This window comes from Pteropus alecto, unplaced genomic scaffold (genome assembly GCF_000325575.1).
Source record: "Pteropus alecto unplaced genomic scaffold, ASM32557v1 scaffold79, whole genome shotgun sequence".
NCBI classification, from domain to species: Eukaryota; Metazoa; Chordata; class Mammalia; order Chiroptera; family Pteropodidae; genus Pteropus; species Pteropus alecto.
In genome coordinates, this window is record NW_006494612.1 from 4968387 (window position 1) to 4984105 (window position 15719).

Consider the following 15719-nt stretch of genomic DNA (forward strand, 5'->3'; position numbering starts at 1 on the left):
CCTGAAAGGAAGTTAACTTACATAAAACTTAAATTTTTTCAACAAGAAAACTGCATCATAGGAATTAAATGTCAAAGCAAACGTCAACACCCAGAGAAGAAGATTTAAATAAAACCACGTGTCTGACTTTGGTGTGACACCGAGGTAACAGCTTTAAAAGAAATTTTAAAATGAAGTTTCATAGATAAAACAGCATTGTAGAATACAACAAACAAAACAAGAATAAAGGAAAGGTGGTAAGTACAGGAACAATTGATTTTTAAAACTTTGTATCTGAAGTAAAAATATGGACCAATTCAGTGAAAAGGCCAAACTGGTTATCAGGCATCCGACTTAACTACTTTTTCAGTTTTCAACAGGTTGTGTGGCATGTCACAACCTTGCTCTCATCCCATGATAGAGACAGGCGGTGAAGGGAGGAACTTCAAATCTAAATGTGTTCAAGTAGAGCAATAACTGAACTGACTAGGAGCTGCTGAAGGACTGACCAACTGTGCTATTACTGAGGTGGCGTCTATCTGCAACAGCACCTATCAAGTAGCAGTAAACACATGCTCAACCTAGGAAAGGCACGTGGAATTTTTTTCTGTCATTAAAAACTCATTTCAGTTTATAGTGAGTCATAGATTTACCAGCTTGCTAAAGACAGAGACAGTATGCCAAGTCTTTAAATATTAAAAATAGACTTTAAATATATAAAAATTATTCCAAAAGGGATAATGTTAGTTGGAATGGTCTAAGAGATTGATGACATTAGCTTCCTAAGAGAGGCAGACAAACACCAAAGCTGTCACCAATGTTCAAATAACCTGTCTAAACAAATGGGCAAGCAGCATAAGTTGCCCCCCAAACTCCCAAATCACAACACCAGACTTACACAATCCTTAACTAAGGTTTTTAAGCTTCAAAGCAAATGCTCTGTTCTCTAGTTTTGACCATAGAAAGAGCAACTTTCCAAGAGAGCTACCTTCTTTGAGTAAGAACACGGAATTAATAAAATACTGGTGCCGACAAATAATCACCACTGGCCTCCTATCTTTTCCATACCCACTTTCCAGGCTCTGGATCCCAGTCTAGAATGGGAAGGCAAAGAGGGAAAAACACAGCTTCTACTGCTTAGATAGGGGAGATGTGGTCCTCAAAATATATTTCCATAGAAACAATTTATACGTGGTAGATTGTTACTGTATAATTTGTCTAATTAGCATAACTTTTCAAGTAAGAACAGGCTCCCCCACCCCACAGCCCACCTCCCAGTGAGCTGATCCTTGAAGCTAATTGCCAAGGATTAAAAGTACTTATACATAGGAATATAACCTGGGTCCTAAACAATTGCTTTAAGAACTAACTTCCATTAAGAAACAGAGGATTTCATTTCAGAAATGTTTCACAATGATTTACAAATTCTTTCCGCTCAGTAGCTTTAAAGTTGGTTTTATGAACTAGCAGGATTCCATGAAGTTTCAGAAAATCAGAATCTTTTATTAGAAAAAATGAGAAGTTTTTTATTTACTGAACATTTGGGATTATAATGGTGCTACTTTATTGATAATGTAACAACTCAGTTGACTATTTTTTTAACATTAAAGGAGTTGGACAAGCTGCAACATTATATATTAATGAGTAACACTACATGAATTGATTCTTTGAAAGAGAAAATGTAACCCTTCAGAAATGTTTATATTGTGTCCCTCTTATCATCTTACCCTGGACTATTACGTCAAAGATAGGATTCTAAGGTATGAAAAACATGACAAGTGTTGAAGAACTGCAAAGAGTTTGGAAATTGCAGTAAATGGGTTTTTTTTGTTTTTGTTTTTCCTGTAATGGAACACCAGAAGAAAATGATAAATCACTAATGTGACATCGTTTTTAGGAAATATGTGGAAGAGGAGTTGCAAACCAAAGTCATACAGGTAGCTGCAATATATATCAGAATGGAAATTTCACAAAGACAGGAATTTTTGCCTATTTTATTATAGCCTCATCCCTTGACCGAGAGCAGTGCTTGGCACTCAGCAGCTGCTCGATAAATACTTGCTGAATAAATGAATGAATGAAAAGGATCCCTGTATATATTTCAGAAATAATTTAAAAGGTTTAAAGATAATTTGTGGTAATATTAAAGTTTTGCTGTAAGAAAGTAAAAAAGTTATATCTATAAATGTAAAATGATTAAAATTGATCATAATTCTACCATTCAGAGAAAGCCACCACTAACATGCTAATATATTTACTTCCAGTTCTTTTCTTTATGCGTATTTTTACATAGCTGAGATCAAACATTACTTAAAATAGTATTTCTAGCCTTAACTGTACTTATATTTTTAGTGAGATCCTTTTCCAATGTTACTGAAAACAAGAGTCTTCTTTAATACTGTTAAAATGTTACATTCAAAAAGACCTGAAAACAACTTTTAGTGACAAATATTTCATATAAGTTACTGATACTAGATTATTTTCTAGTCATTGGTATTAAATTAGTGATTTATAGGCTTTATTAGTGATTTAAGATTACCATGTAGGAAACATTATTACCATCAAGTATGCTGTTAGTAATAGGGGACAGGACATACACCTCTAGTTCATTCATTTGTTTACACACTCAACAAATCTTATTGCCTTACTATAAGCTAAGTACTGAGGATATGGTGAGAAAAATTACAGAATTGCTAACCCCATAGAGCTTATAATTTAGTAAAAGGAGATAGATATTAACTAACCAATTAAAAAAATTAATTTAAAATCACAGTTGCAGTAAATTGTAAATATTAGGAATAGAAGGTACATGGTCATATGTCTCTGTATAATAAAAGAAGTTTGCCTAGGCTGTTTAGTAATGTGGTATACACGCACGTGTGTATGTGTGTGTGTGTGTGTGTGTGTGTGTGTGTTTATAGGGAATTGGGAGTAGGAGGTGGATTGGGAATAATTTTATCTAACATTTACTGAGTATTTTATTCAACGCTAGTCATAGGCCCTGTGTTGGGTACTTGACATGGTTTATCTCATGTTCTCATTTAATAATCATAGGACCTTCATGAGGCAGAATTATGTCCCTCTATTTTACAGATAAAGAAATTGAGGCTCAGAAAGAAGTCAAATAACTTAAGATTATGTAGCCAGTAAATATGGAGCTGCAAGGGGAACCCAGATACTAAGACAGCAGAGACTGAAGTCATAAGCTACATATCCTACTTCCAAGCATAATTAAGATTTATACTGACATAAAGGATTAGTAGGTGTTAATAAAGCATGAGGAGGGAGAAGTGGGGAGAACATTCCAAGCAGAATGAGAGGCGTGAGAAAGGCTCTGAGATAGGAGGGACTTGGATGAATCAAAGAGGGAACAATAATAACAAAGCCAGCGAACTAAGCAGGAACACAGAGGGTAAGGGGCAACATGGATGTGAGACTGGAAGAAGAGGCAGGACCCAGGCAGTGAAAAAGCCCTCATGGGCCACATTAAGGATGTTGGCTTCAATGCTAAATGCAACGAAAAGGCACACAACTTTTACTGCATTTATCTGAAACTTAAGGGAAAGAAAATTCATTAAGGTTGGATTTAACGAAGGAATAGAACGATGACTATTTGCTCAGTTTTGAAAAGATTTTCTGGGACCTATCATTTCCATGTCAATAGGCCTGAACACTTTAGGAACAGAAGTGGTGGCTTTTAAATACCTTTTAAAATACACTCGAATGTAGATAAATTCAAAAGAGGTTTGTTTGTTTCCTTCTGGGTCTAATGTGCTACTACAGAAGAGGATTCTGTAGAGTACCAGAAAATGGCTTTGGGCTAGATTGTAACAGGTATGGGTCAATTAGCTGATATTTAATACAGAGGCATGTGGAGGCCCCATGGCTGACCTAGAAACGGGAACGTTGATATAGATTCAGACATACTAGTAGTCTGGGAATGATGATATTACAGTTATGAAAATGGAAAGAGTAATCATATCATTGAGAATAAGCTGGAAAAACCTGGGCTCTTCATCAGGGGGTGGGAGGTGAGGGTACTGGGAAAGTTTATGGTAAAAGGTATTTCTAAGATACAAACTTAAAATTGCCTCCCTATATGACAACAATCTTAATATAACAAGATTGTATGTCATATAGAAACTGTGTTACTGTCAGTAGATTTGACTCTTGAATAATAAATCTTTTGTAATCTCTGTTAATGTGTATATCAGTTGCTATATTTATTGATGCAGTCCTTTGAGTCCCTCAGGTTCAGAATGTTTGACTCCAAATTTCTGAATTTTTGTTAATTGTGCTAATAATGAATTTCATCTAGAACATATTTTCTGAGGCAACTGAATTCTATGATCAATTATTTATATAGTATAGTTATCTTACATTCAATTTTTTCCATTTTCAGTTTCCTGAAATTATTTTCATAAAATAAATTCTTTTTCCCATAAATTTTACAATGAAGATTTGATTCATCCATCAGATTTTTCTCCACATCAAATTTTATCATCCATATCAAATTTGATGAATGATAGGTTCTGGCACTGTGAGTTGTCTTTTGTGGCCGTTATTTTTATCAAGTCTAATTTTCTCAAAAGTGGTAAGAAAATTTGATTTGCTCTTTTTTTTTTAATTGGTAAACCTACTTTATACAATCTTAGTAGTTTTCATTTTTATTTGGGAATTATTTCTTGCCCAAACATTTCCCTCGTAATTTTCCCCATTTTTTAATGTTACCAGCAAGATATTTCTATTCTTTTCTCTTAGTTGTTTTTTGGAGAGAGGGGTAGAGGCAGTGGTGTCTGGCTAAAATTCTCTGAACATGGTTCTAAGTTATTGTTAATTTAATTTTCTGTTGATTATTCATATCAATAATGAACCACAAGTCCACCTAAATACAGAACTAAGACTAACTCTGGGAGTTATGGTTATGAAATAGAATTTAAATGTTACAAATATTAAAAATATAAAATAATAATCTAACAAAAAAAGAAGGTGAGAGAAAGAGACAATTCATTAATTTTTCCAGTTTAATAAAAGAGAGTACAGTCTAAAGTTCAGACTTTAGTTTTAAAAGATTTTTTCTATCTGATTTTTATAATCTTTTAAAAATACAGTTAAGCATTCTATTAGAGATCTACTGTGAAGAAATGTTTTTGTTCTAAGTGCAATTACTAAATAAAAGGTATGAAAAACTAGAAGTTACATACTACATGTCCTGACTTACATGAGGATTATCACTTTTAAAAAACTTCCAATATAGCAGACAAAAAAATAATCACTTTAAACATTTCTTCTATTATTGTGAAGTTAACCTTTTTGCATATTTAATGGCAACTTTTGTTTCTTTATAACATGTATTTTCGTCCTTTGCTTTTTCTTGATTTTAAAAGCTTTTAATACATTAAGAATATTAACATTTTTTATATATGATCCAACTTTTATTTCAAATTTGTGGTTTATATTTTAATTTTATGGACTTTTTATGTACTTAATTTTCATGCAATCAAAACTATCTTTTAAGTTTCTTCCCTTGTCTTTATTCTCTAAAAGACCTTCACTAACTCTAGGTCAAAATATCAGCTACATTTGATGCTGTGAAGTAGGTTCAAACTCCATTATTTTCCCCCAAGAAGCTGAATAGTTGTTCTAGCACATATATGAAACAAGCTTCCTCTCCCAGTGGGATATATTTTTGATGCTCTAGGTACCAATCCTCACCTCTACCTGCCAGTCACTAGTTGTACCACTTGTTCAACTTTATTTTCTACAGAGAGAATTCTTTTCCTACTGGTCTCTGTGTGGAGAGAGGAGAGTGAGAGTAGGATACTCTGCTCCTAACCTCTCTTTAATTTATTTTGTGCATCCGACTCCCTCCACTCTCCTCTTCAATCTCTCTTGGGTCCCTAGTTTAAGTTCAGATTCTACTCTCATGTTTTCATGTCGTATGGTGCTTTTCAGAAATGTAACTTGGTATTAACTATTGAAAAAATATATGGTAAACAAGTGTGGTTATTCCAATCACCAATATAATTCTCAAAAATTTAGTAATCATTAGAAAGGAAAAGATTACCAAGTGAAACAATGTTCAGCGGAGATTATTTCAAATTTTCCAAAAAAATTTAAGTTACTAATATAATTGTATATGACATATGGTAAGCCTGAATAAATGTTTGTCATAGGAAAAAAATTATCTTTTTAGATCTGAAAATATAAACATTGGGTAGTTTCAAATTTCAGAATTTACTGTCAGAATACTTTGTGCCAACAATATAAAAGAATATAGAGGGGGAAATAGCCTAAAATTTCCTCATAATAAACTATATTGTAATCCATAATTAAGTAAACTTTAAATATTTTCTGGTAGCTAGTTACTTGTAAGAGTTTCATTTCTGTAAAAATGGGACACAAACAGAAGTCTGTTAGCACTGCCTCTTTCCTTCTTACTGACAGAAACATGTTGCCATGTATAGTAGGCAGCCTCCAAGATGGCCCCAGTGAGCCCTGTCTCCTGTTATTCACAGCTTTGTAGTCCCCTCCCATATTGGATCAGGGTGTGTGACCAACAGGCTATGGCAGAAATGGTGCTAGCTCACTTCCAAGATTACGTCATAAAAGACTATCAACAATCCCCACCCCCCCACACACCCCTCCCTGCCCCATTAGACCATTTGCCCTGGGGGAAGCCCACTGCCAGGTCATGAACAGCCCTATGCAGAGGTCCATGTGCAGAGGAACTGAGTCTCCTGCCAATAGTCATATGAGTTAGGCTGGAAGCAGATTTCCAGCTCAGCCAAGCCTTTTTTGGACTACAGCCCCAGCTGTTATCTTGACTGCAACCTCATGAGAGACTCTGAGCCAGAACCTCTCAGCTAAACCACTCTCAATTTTCAACCCTCAGAAACTGTGTGAGATAATAAGTGCTTGTTGTTTTTAGTTGATATGTTTGGGGAGTAATTTGTTATACAGCTATAGATAAATACATTGATGTCTGAAGGTATAATAGCCATTTGGTGACCTTGAGAATGAGAATCTCATTCTAAGGATGGTAGAGTGTCATTATTTATATAGTTGAGCATCAGCATCATCTCTGGACTACCTAAATTAAGATTTCTTATGGAGGGAGACCTCTATTTAAGCCACATAGTAAAGTTTTATGTTATTTACAGCCAAACACATTCCTAATTGACACACTCAACAATTCCCAAAACCCAATTACAGTTTCCAAAGAGAGTTCATTTTATTCAAAGATCTGCCTCTGCTCAGAAATTCATACTTGTCTTATCTTCTGGAACCCAGCTGTTCATTTCCTGATCCAGAAAAAATACCCAGGTTGTCCTGCACACACTCCTAGTATTTGAAGACAATGGCTAGGATCATCCCCTTCACTCAGCTAGCAATTACAATTCCTTAAGTAGAATGCTTACTTCTTAAAATGTGTCTCCCTTTGACATATCCTTTAAAAAATCCATTCAGCTACATCTTAAAACAGAATTCAGGAATGGATTCTACACTGCTGGATTATATAATACACAGGAAAATGGGTTTCTCTAATGATAATCTGCTTTATCCTATTCTAGGGATTCTAGGAACATGTTTCAGCCAAACAGGAGGGACTGGCTGTCTCTGTCCTGACTGAAGGACAGAAAAAGTGAGGCTTCAGCTAAAAAAAAAATCTCCTCTCCTAAAAAACCCACATTCCCCCTCCTAACTGCAAATCTCTCTCTAGATACCAAAAGATGCCCAAAGTGTAACACATAACAGAAGGAAAGTTTCATTTGGCACAGAAGTAAAAGTAATTTAGACCCAGTGACCTTGCTTTGTTTTTTTATTCCAAGTGTACAACTGCTCAGAGATAGAGGCAACATGGCTCCAGAAGAGGAGGAAAAATTACAGGAAATCCTGATCCACGCTTGTCCAAAATCATCAAACAATCTAGGCAACTGGTATTCACTCATATGATAGCTTTTAAATTCTCAGCAATTCTTGGCAAATATAATAGAAAATAACTTCAGCAACTCTGAGCTCTGAAAGGTTTAGTGTTCTCACGGGTCTCTTGCTCTTAAAAAGGTGTGTGTGTGGGGGGGGGGGTGGTGGCGGAGAAACATAAGTAAAAGGACACTTAGCCAGAAAAATAAACCTGCTCTAACAGATAACATAACAAGTTATCAGGTATACTATATTTGAATAAACACCAAATTGAATATAGTTTTCCAAAATTTATATATACATATATAAATTTGTAGATAATGAATTCTTAACATTTAACCAACCCAAGAAAGTCATTTCTTAAAATTTAAGAAAATTTCATTTTAACTTTGAGATGTGAAAAACATTCTAGGATCTCTGAAGCCAGCTGAAGTATGCTCTTAGATTCTAATAGTAGCTTAGCGATACTGAAAGAAGTACAAAATGGTATTTCATAGAAATGTGATAGTTGCTATTTCAATGATCAGTAGATTTTCTTATAATATTTATTTATTCATTTGCATATGTTTGGAACTAATATGACATGGGTCGATAAATCTGGAATAGCTCCTTGATTGTAAAACATGGTCACTTCCACAACAGCTCTGCACGTAAAGAAGCAGAACAGGCAGGCAAATTTGAAATACTAGTTTCTATCCTAAAGAGATCTACATGACACTCTTTACATTATACTTAGAGAAGCTATCATACTTATGAATATTTTTGCTTTTGATTTGTGGAATTCAGGATCAAATTCAGCTCTCCTTTTTATCCTCCCCTTGACTGCCCCTACCAACCCTCCCAGTAATTGACAATAACTTACTATTCTAAAAAGTTATTTATGATAACATTCCTGAGACTTTTCTGCAATTTGAGTATTTCTTCCATTCACAGGAAAACAGTCCTAGACCATAACAATGAAAGCGAACTCCACCAAAGGCAAGACAATGTGAGTAAACTCAGGGACTTCCCCTTTGCTACACCATGGTACTCTTTGACCTACTTTGGTTTTCTACAAATCACCCCTTTAGTTCTTAGCCTGAAAACATTGAAACTAGGCCTCTGTTAAGCATTGAACATTAATAAACAAGAACAACAACATGCATACACATTTATGTTAAGGAGTAAACATCACCTAATCTGTAGAAAAAGCCACGCCACTAAATAAAATATTAACAAAAGGTATTTATGGAGGATTTTTTCCCCCTGAAATAGATTCTAAAACATTTAAAAAGAGACTTTTAAGAGAAGTATTACAAGAAATGTTGTAAGGGCATTTTTAAGCTCATGTGTGCGTTCCTGATCCATAGATCCCATCTATGTCTAAGCTCTTCTGTTGAAAAGAGCCTATTGATAAAACTTTGCAATTTCTAGCTGGAGTGGGAGAGGTCGGATCTGCCTGATCTGACCTGCCGAGTCTTTTTTCCTGTGGGAGAAGATGCAGTCTGCTTTTTCTGTGGATTAGTTCAGTACTGCGGAGTTTTACAAAGATTCTAGAAAAGTGTCATGTGAAAATAAATAGCAATGACAGTGAACTCATCTCTTTTAGAGAGAAAATCCCTCAAAGGCAAAGACAATTCCCTCCTTCACTTACCTTTTTAGGTCGGAAAAAATAGGCCATTAATGACTATAATTAGTATAGCATCTGTCGGATGTTCCACTCTACTTTAACTACACAGAATAATTTAATCTTATTTAAATTATGATTAAATGAGATCAGTACTTATTGTGTCATGGAGTCACTAGTAGGTCTCAGAAAATTTGTTACTGGAAGGTAGCAATTTCCGCCCCCCCCCCACCATGAAAATCAGAAATAATCACCTTTTACCTTTACTCTTTGTTAAATTTATGACAGGTACCTTTCAATATGTCAAGAGGTAAAGTATATACTACTCTTTCTAACTTCCCCTTCCAAACTTTTATCAGGATAGGCTGACAACAAATCAAATAAATTTAAATGGTTAGTTCAATAAATGCATATGAGTCTTAATTTGTGATTAAAATTGATATACTAACATAAAGTTAACATTTTCTTTTAAAAATGCATTCAACTCTTGGAAATATCTTACACATATTACTTGAACCCAGATGTATATCTGATTTTAAAATGTGAATAATCTAAAATTAAATCAACAGAAAGTTTTTTTCTAATTTAAAGTTCTTTTAGGAAAAAAAATTTGAGCTAATATAAAGACCTGTGAACCACATTCGTTTCTATAGATTAAAGCTAAATAATTGAAGGCATGTTATATAAGGAAAAACCAGCCCTGACCAAAAATTTTTAATAAATTTAATGTGTTGGAACTTTTTATTTATGCATAATGTAAAAATGAAAATTTCTAAAAATTTGAACTTTCATTTATAAATATAAATATTTTTTAAACAAAAATTAAATGAGACATATCAGAATTGATTTCACCTAAATATTTTGGGTTATGCAGTAAACTTGATCTTCACCTTCCTCTTTTAAATCAATCTAACAAATATTTATGTAGCTTTTACTATGTACCTGCTGAGTGATGGAGAAATAAATGATGAGAACACCTGGTCTCTAACCACATGAAGCCTCTCTCTAATGGAAGACAGACATTAATCCCAGGACAATTTAAGTGTGAGAAAGCATGGTGCTCTGAGGGATAATAAGAGAAAGACTAGATCTAGTCAGGAAAGTCTGAGAACACTTACCTGAGGAGGTTACAACTGAGATCTGAAAGATGAGTAAGAGGAGTTGAAGAGGTGAAAGAGAGAGAGGGGAAGCTCTGTCCAAGGAGAGGGAAAAGCATGTATAAAGGCTTTCCTAGTAAGAGCAAGCCCTCAAAAGCACTGTACACTTAAAAAGGGAACAGCAGACAGCCTGTGAGTCTGAGTAACACAGAGTAAGGAAGAATAAATACATTACCAAATGAGGTTATAGAGGTCAGCAGAAGCCAGACCATGAAGGATCTTTTAGAGAAGTTGACTATACATCCTGGTTGACTTGGTATAATCCATCCTCTCATACTATCCCAGTCTGAATGATAAATTATGTGAGGCCATGTATAAAATTTTGCCTTTGACCAAAACACCAACCAAAATCATATATAAGAATTCTAAGTTTGTGTATATGTCAGAGACAAAAAAAAAAAAGCAATATTATAACATGAATTTAAACATGAAGGCAAATATATAATTGCTAGAGATTCCTTCACTTGAAAAGGCCATGATTATTCTAAATCCTATAACAGCTATACCCTTATATTCTTAAATTATATGCCAAAACAGTATATAAAAGCTTATGGAAGACTACAGATTTAGCTCAGAGTCAATAAACCCGAAGGTAACTCAGGCCACACGTCAGGCTATAATTGGAGGTAGTATACTTGATTCCAAAGCACCATGGATTCAGCTACATAAACAAATACCCTGTCGCAAGATGTACTAATTGACATCAAAATAGAAAATGATTTAAGGACAGTATGTACCTGAGAACAAAAGGCAAGATTTGAAAGCCACAGTCATCAATCACCAAATCAAAACATGAGTCACAATCTGTTGTTTTTAACCAGCTTAGAGAATATCAAATATTAGAAAGTAAAAAAAAAAAAAAAATCACAGAGAGTATATCAAGTTTAAATAAGTCTATATCACCGATAATATACTTTAATGTTGGCAAAATCTGTGTGGTGATAAACTAATAACACTTCGGCAATCTCTATACATGTAATGAGGCAAAATAACAACAAACAGCTCTCTCTTTTCCACTTTTGACATCCATCTATCAGCCTGCAAATCTTCAGATTATCAAATATACTATGACAATTTAAAAATAAAGAAATAGTTACCAATAATAATATTGTGTGCTCTTAAGTTTTTTCGAGTGTGATATATGTTACCTTTCACATAACAAATTGTGTTATTTGAATAAGACACATAAAATAACTGAAGTAGTTATTTTCCCTAATATTTACCCCAACTACTCCTGCCACTGGATCAACCTCCTGATCTGTAAAACTTAAAATTTTACTTATTTTCAATATCTCTGTCCTTCAGTCCCCAAATTTAATAGCTCATTAATTCTTTATAATTTTCTTTTCCTATTATTTCTTATTTTCATATCTATTACCTTAACGTTCATAAGCTTATATTTTCCTTAACTATAGGCATATTTGAGAATCATTTTCATTATTGGTGTTCTTATAGGTTTATAAAAAATATTTTCCTCTAAAGCTGTTAGTTTTATTATGATACTTCTCAGCTTTATAAGAATGAATGTTGTTATTTAGTGTCTCCTTTTCCCACTTCCAGTTGCTCATTCAATTTTTAGAGATCTGTTTCTTTTTATTATTTAATTTTAAAATAATAATCTACTGTGCTCTAAATAACTAAAATATAAACTCACTTAGTTTTTAAAATCATTTAATTATCTTTCTCATACATTCCCTTCTATTAGGTCATGGAGACATAAAGAGGAAACTCTGAAGCAAAATGTTCTTTATGAAGTAACTTAAAGGTGGAATGAGATGACTAGAGGATTTAAAAAAAAAAAAAAGACTATTGTGCCTAATAAAGTCAAGGCTGCAAGCTAAAAAGTAAAATACATGTGTACTCAGGTGTAGAAAAGACTCTGGATCACACATTTGTCTTTCATATACTTGTGGACAGACTGATAATAATATTCTCGGTGTCACAAAATACTACCCATTTAAGACAGAAAAATGTAAAACTTAAAAATATAATTTATTGTCTTCAAAATATATCTGTTATCTATTATAATACATTATATTATCTATTATAATACAAAATACTACCTTTAATTATAGTCTAAAGCCAACACATTGAAGGTTTTTTACAAAGATTAGAACACCTTGCAGTCTAATATAAGAGCTTGAAGTAGCTAAGGATGAGGACTGTCCTTTAAATTTTGAAAGAGACACCTTTAGGATGGATGGAAAAATTACTGCTATACATACGGTGGAAGGTAAAATTATAAAACTAATATAAAACTAGAAATCCTGGTTTTGCATTCAAATTAATTCCCTCAAACTAATAATCGTATTGGTAAGTACTCTTTTGTTAGATTCCTTATTTTGATTTTTGGCTTAATATTATATCTGTAAACTAATAATAAAAAAACCCACAAACCTACAATTTCTATCAATATCTTTCTCCCTAGAGGCTTTGCTGTAGCTTCCTAATGCAGACAGAAGCAAGCACAAGACTGTTCAGGAAGCACAAATTTAGATCACTAAGGTGTTTTTTTGAGGGGGTGGGGTATTTTATTTCTTTTTCTCCTATAGTGAAGATAAGGGAGGCATGTGAATCCCTCTGGGAAAGGATGAAAAAGAAAGTAGGTAGGCCTCATATGGGAGTCTAGCCTATTTCCCTTAGGAAAATTTGAGTAACTAAGATCTGGACATGTATCATAGCACTGATATTATCTGATGGCAGTTAAATTTAATAAAAGATGAAACCAAAGAAGCGAACTAGATAGTCTTCTATTTTCAGTAATGTGTGATATGAAGAAAAGGAACTCGTTGGAGCACTTGAGATCTTGCTCCCTGGTATATGTCGTCAGTTTGACTCAAATAAACTCTTATAAAAAAATTTTTTTTTAAATGAACTCATTCTGGAGGAGACTACAAAGATGCCACTAATGAAAAACAATGGCAAAGTGCTAAAATAACCTAGTGGCAGGGTGAAAACACAAGAAATTTAGTTATTTAATTTTAGAAAAAAAAGCTAAGGGAGTCTTTAAGAAAATGATGGAATAAGCTAAATGCTTATTCTTAGGAAATCTATTATAGAACAACCAAACCATTAGAATCAATAAGAAGACCAAAAACTTAACAAGATAAAATTAAGAACATTATACAATTCAAAATTGATGAACTTAAGTCTAAAGAACAAGTATTTAAAAGACCAAAAGAAAAGAGAGGTTGCAAGGGGTCCATGAAGGCACGTAAAATGGTAGAAACTCCTAAGCCACTTGAATAACCAACAGATATAAATGAACACTATTTTAAAATATAAAAGAAGAAATAATCACTGCTCGAAAAAAAAGGAATGCATTGCAATAGTGAAAAACAGTATTAAAATTAAAAGTTTTAGAGAATCCATGAAGAGAAGAATTGACTTGCTTGAGTCAAGTGTCAATGAAGACTAGCAGTACCGCAAACATACATCACGTCTAAAGTAGCAAAGAGATGCCAGAACACAAAAGACACATGCAGATCTGGAAAGAAGATGTAAAAAGCTATCATTATCTCATTACTTCCTGGGACATGATTATTCTAGTGCAATATTAGCAAAATAGTTTTCTTAGATATGTTTATTTAAAACAAATTCTTTTTAACCCTTCATTCTAATACCATTTAATTTACTTGCTGTATAACAAATAAAAGGTCACATAACCCCAAGAACCTACAGTCTGGATGTCCCACTGTCCTGAAGCCCTTATTATTCAAATTACATGAACGTGAGTGTCTCCCCACTCGTCACAACTTTCCCTCCCTCCCCACAGAGATCTAGTCTATCTGGGCACAAGGAATTGTGTTGCCTTCACTGTGGGCTCCTCCGCGCTGTAACACACTCCGCTAGCTCTCACGTGTTCACTCTATCATTGTTTCCTAAAGTACCACTAATATGTAGCTAGTGTAGCGGTCTTTTATGGACATTTTGGAGGTAAAAGCTAGAGTTACAGTATGGGAAGAGAAAACCCCTAAAATTGGGTGCTGAATATGATTGTCTTCCACATTCAAAGAAAACAAGAATGAATGTAAACACTTCAGAGAGATCCATTTCGTTGGCAGACTATCATCGAATGACGACACTCCTATCTTCTTACCCTCCCTCTCGCTACTTTCCTCTTTAATCTGTCTTCCCTTGTTTGAGTCTTCAAATCTTGAAAACTTTCCTCCCTCAACTGCTTTCATCTTGACTCTTTTCACCAGAGCAATTTATTTTTGCTGCCACCTTATACGAGATCAGCCCAAAGCGTTGCTCTTTTCACTGGCCCAATCCACTCATCAAGATGTCTTTCTTGAAATGTCATGAAGTAAACACAATATAGGTATGCCAGATATTTCCTATTTGCCTCTCCAAATCATCTCTCTGATCTGTTCTACCTTGTTTTGTGCTTCAAAATGCTCACCTCTGTGGACTGCATCATTAGGGTTCTCTTGCCATCAGGCTTATAATTAGGTTCTCCTAATGGGAGGCACTAACAGATTGAAGGACAGGAGGAAGAAGATCAGGGTATTTATTCCTCCACTTTCCTCCCTCCCAGGCAGTGAGTATATTCCTTGACTGAAGGCCACCGTTCCTAATAGGCAGGCAGCCTTCTCCTATAGCGATAAATCTTGTTAGATTCTAGTAACTACTCCCAACCTTTGTCCCTTAAGATTTACAGCTGTTACTAGTCCAAAATGCATAACATCACTTGCTGGTTTCCCTTAACTCCACCCACGCCTTCATTAACTCTCTTCAGGAACCCCATCTGAGTGTGCCATCCATTTCCTGCCAGGATCCTGGCTGATTCAGCAGAGAGGAAAATAAACTAATTAAAAATTATATTGACATCCTCATATTACAAAGAATAAAATATTCGTAATACAAGAATTGGTTGTTCTGAGAAAGGAACAGAGAATGAGAGTTTTTGAAAATTAAACTCTGACTGCTGAATAAACATGTAAATAGAAGCACTAAATAATAGAACCAGGCTGAAGAGCAAATTTGTAATTTGAAAGATAAATTCAAGGAACTCTCTAAGCTGTCAAGTAATAAGACTGTCCCCACTAACC

At 34.2% G+C, this 15719-nt stretch overlaps 1 protein-coding gene across 1 annotated transcript in view; it reads right to left on the bottom strand.

Moving 5' to 3' along the window:
- SESN1 (sestrin 1) overlaps positions 1–15719 on the bottom strand; it is an 88909-nt gene that overhangs the window by 51497 nt on the left and 21693 nt on the right. The window lies entirely within an intron of this gene.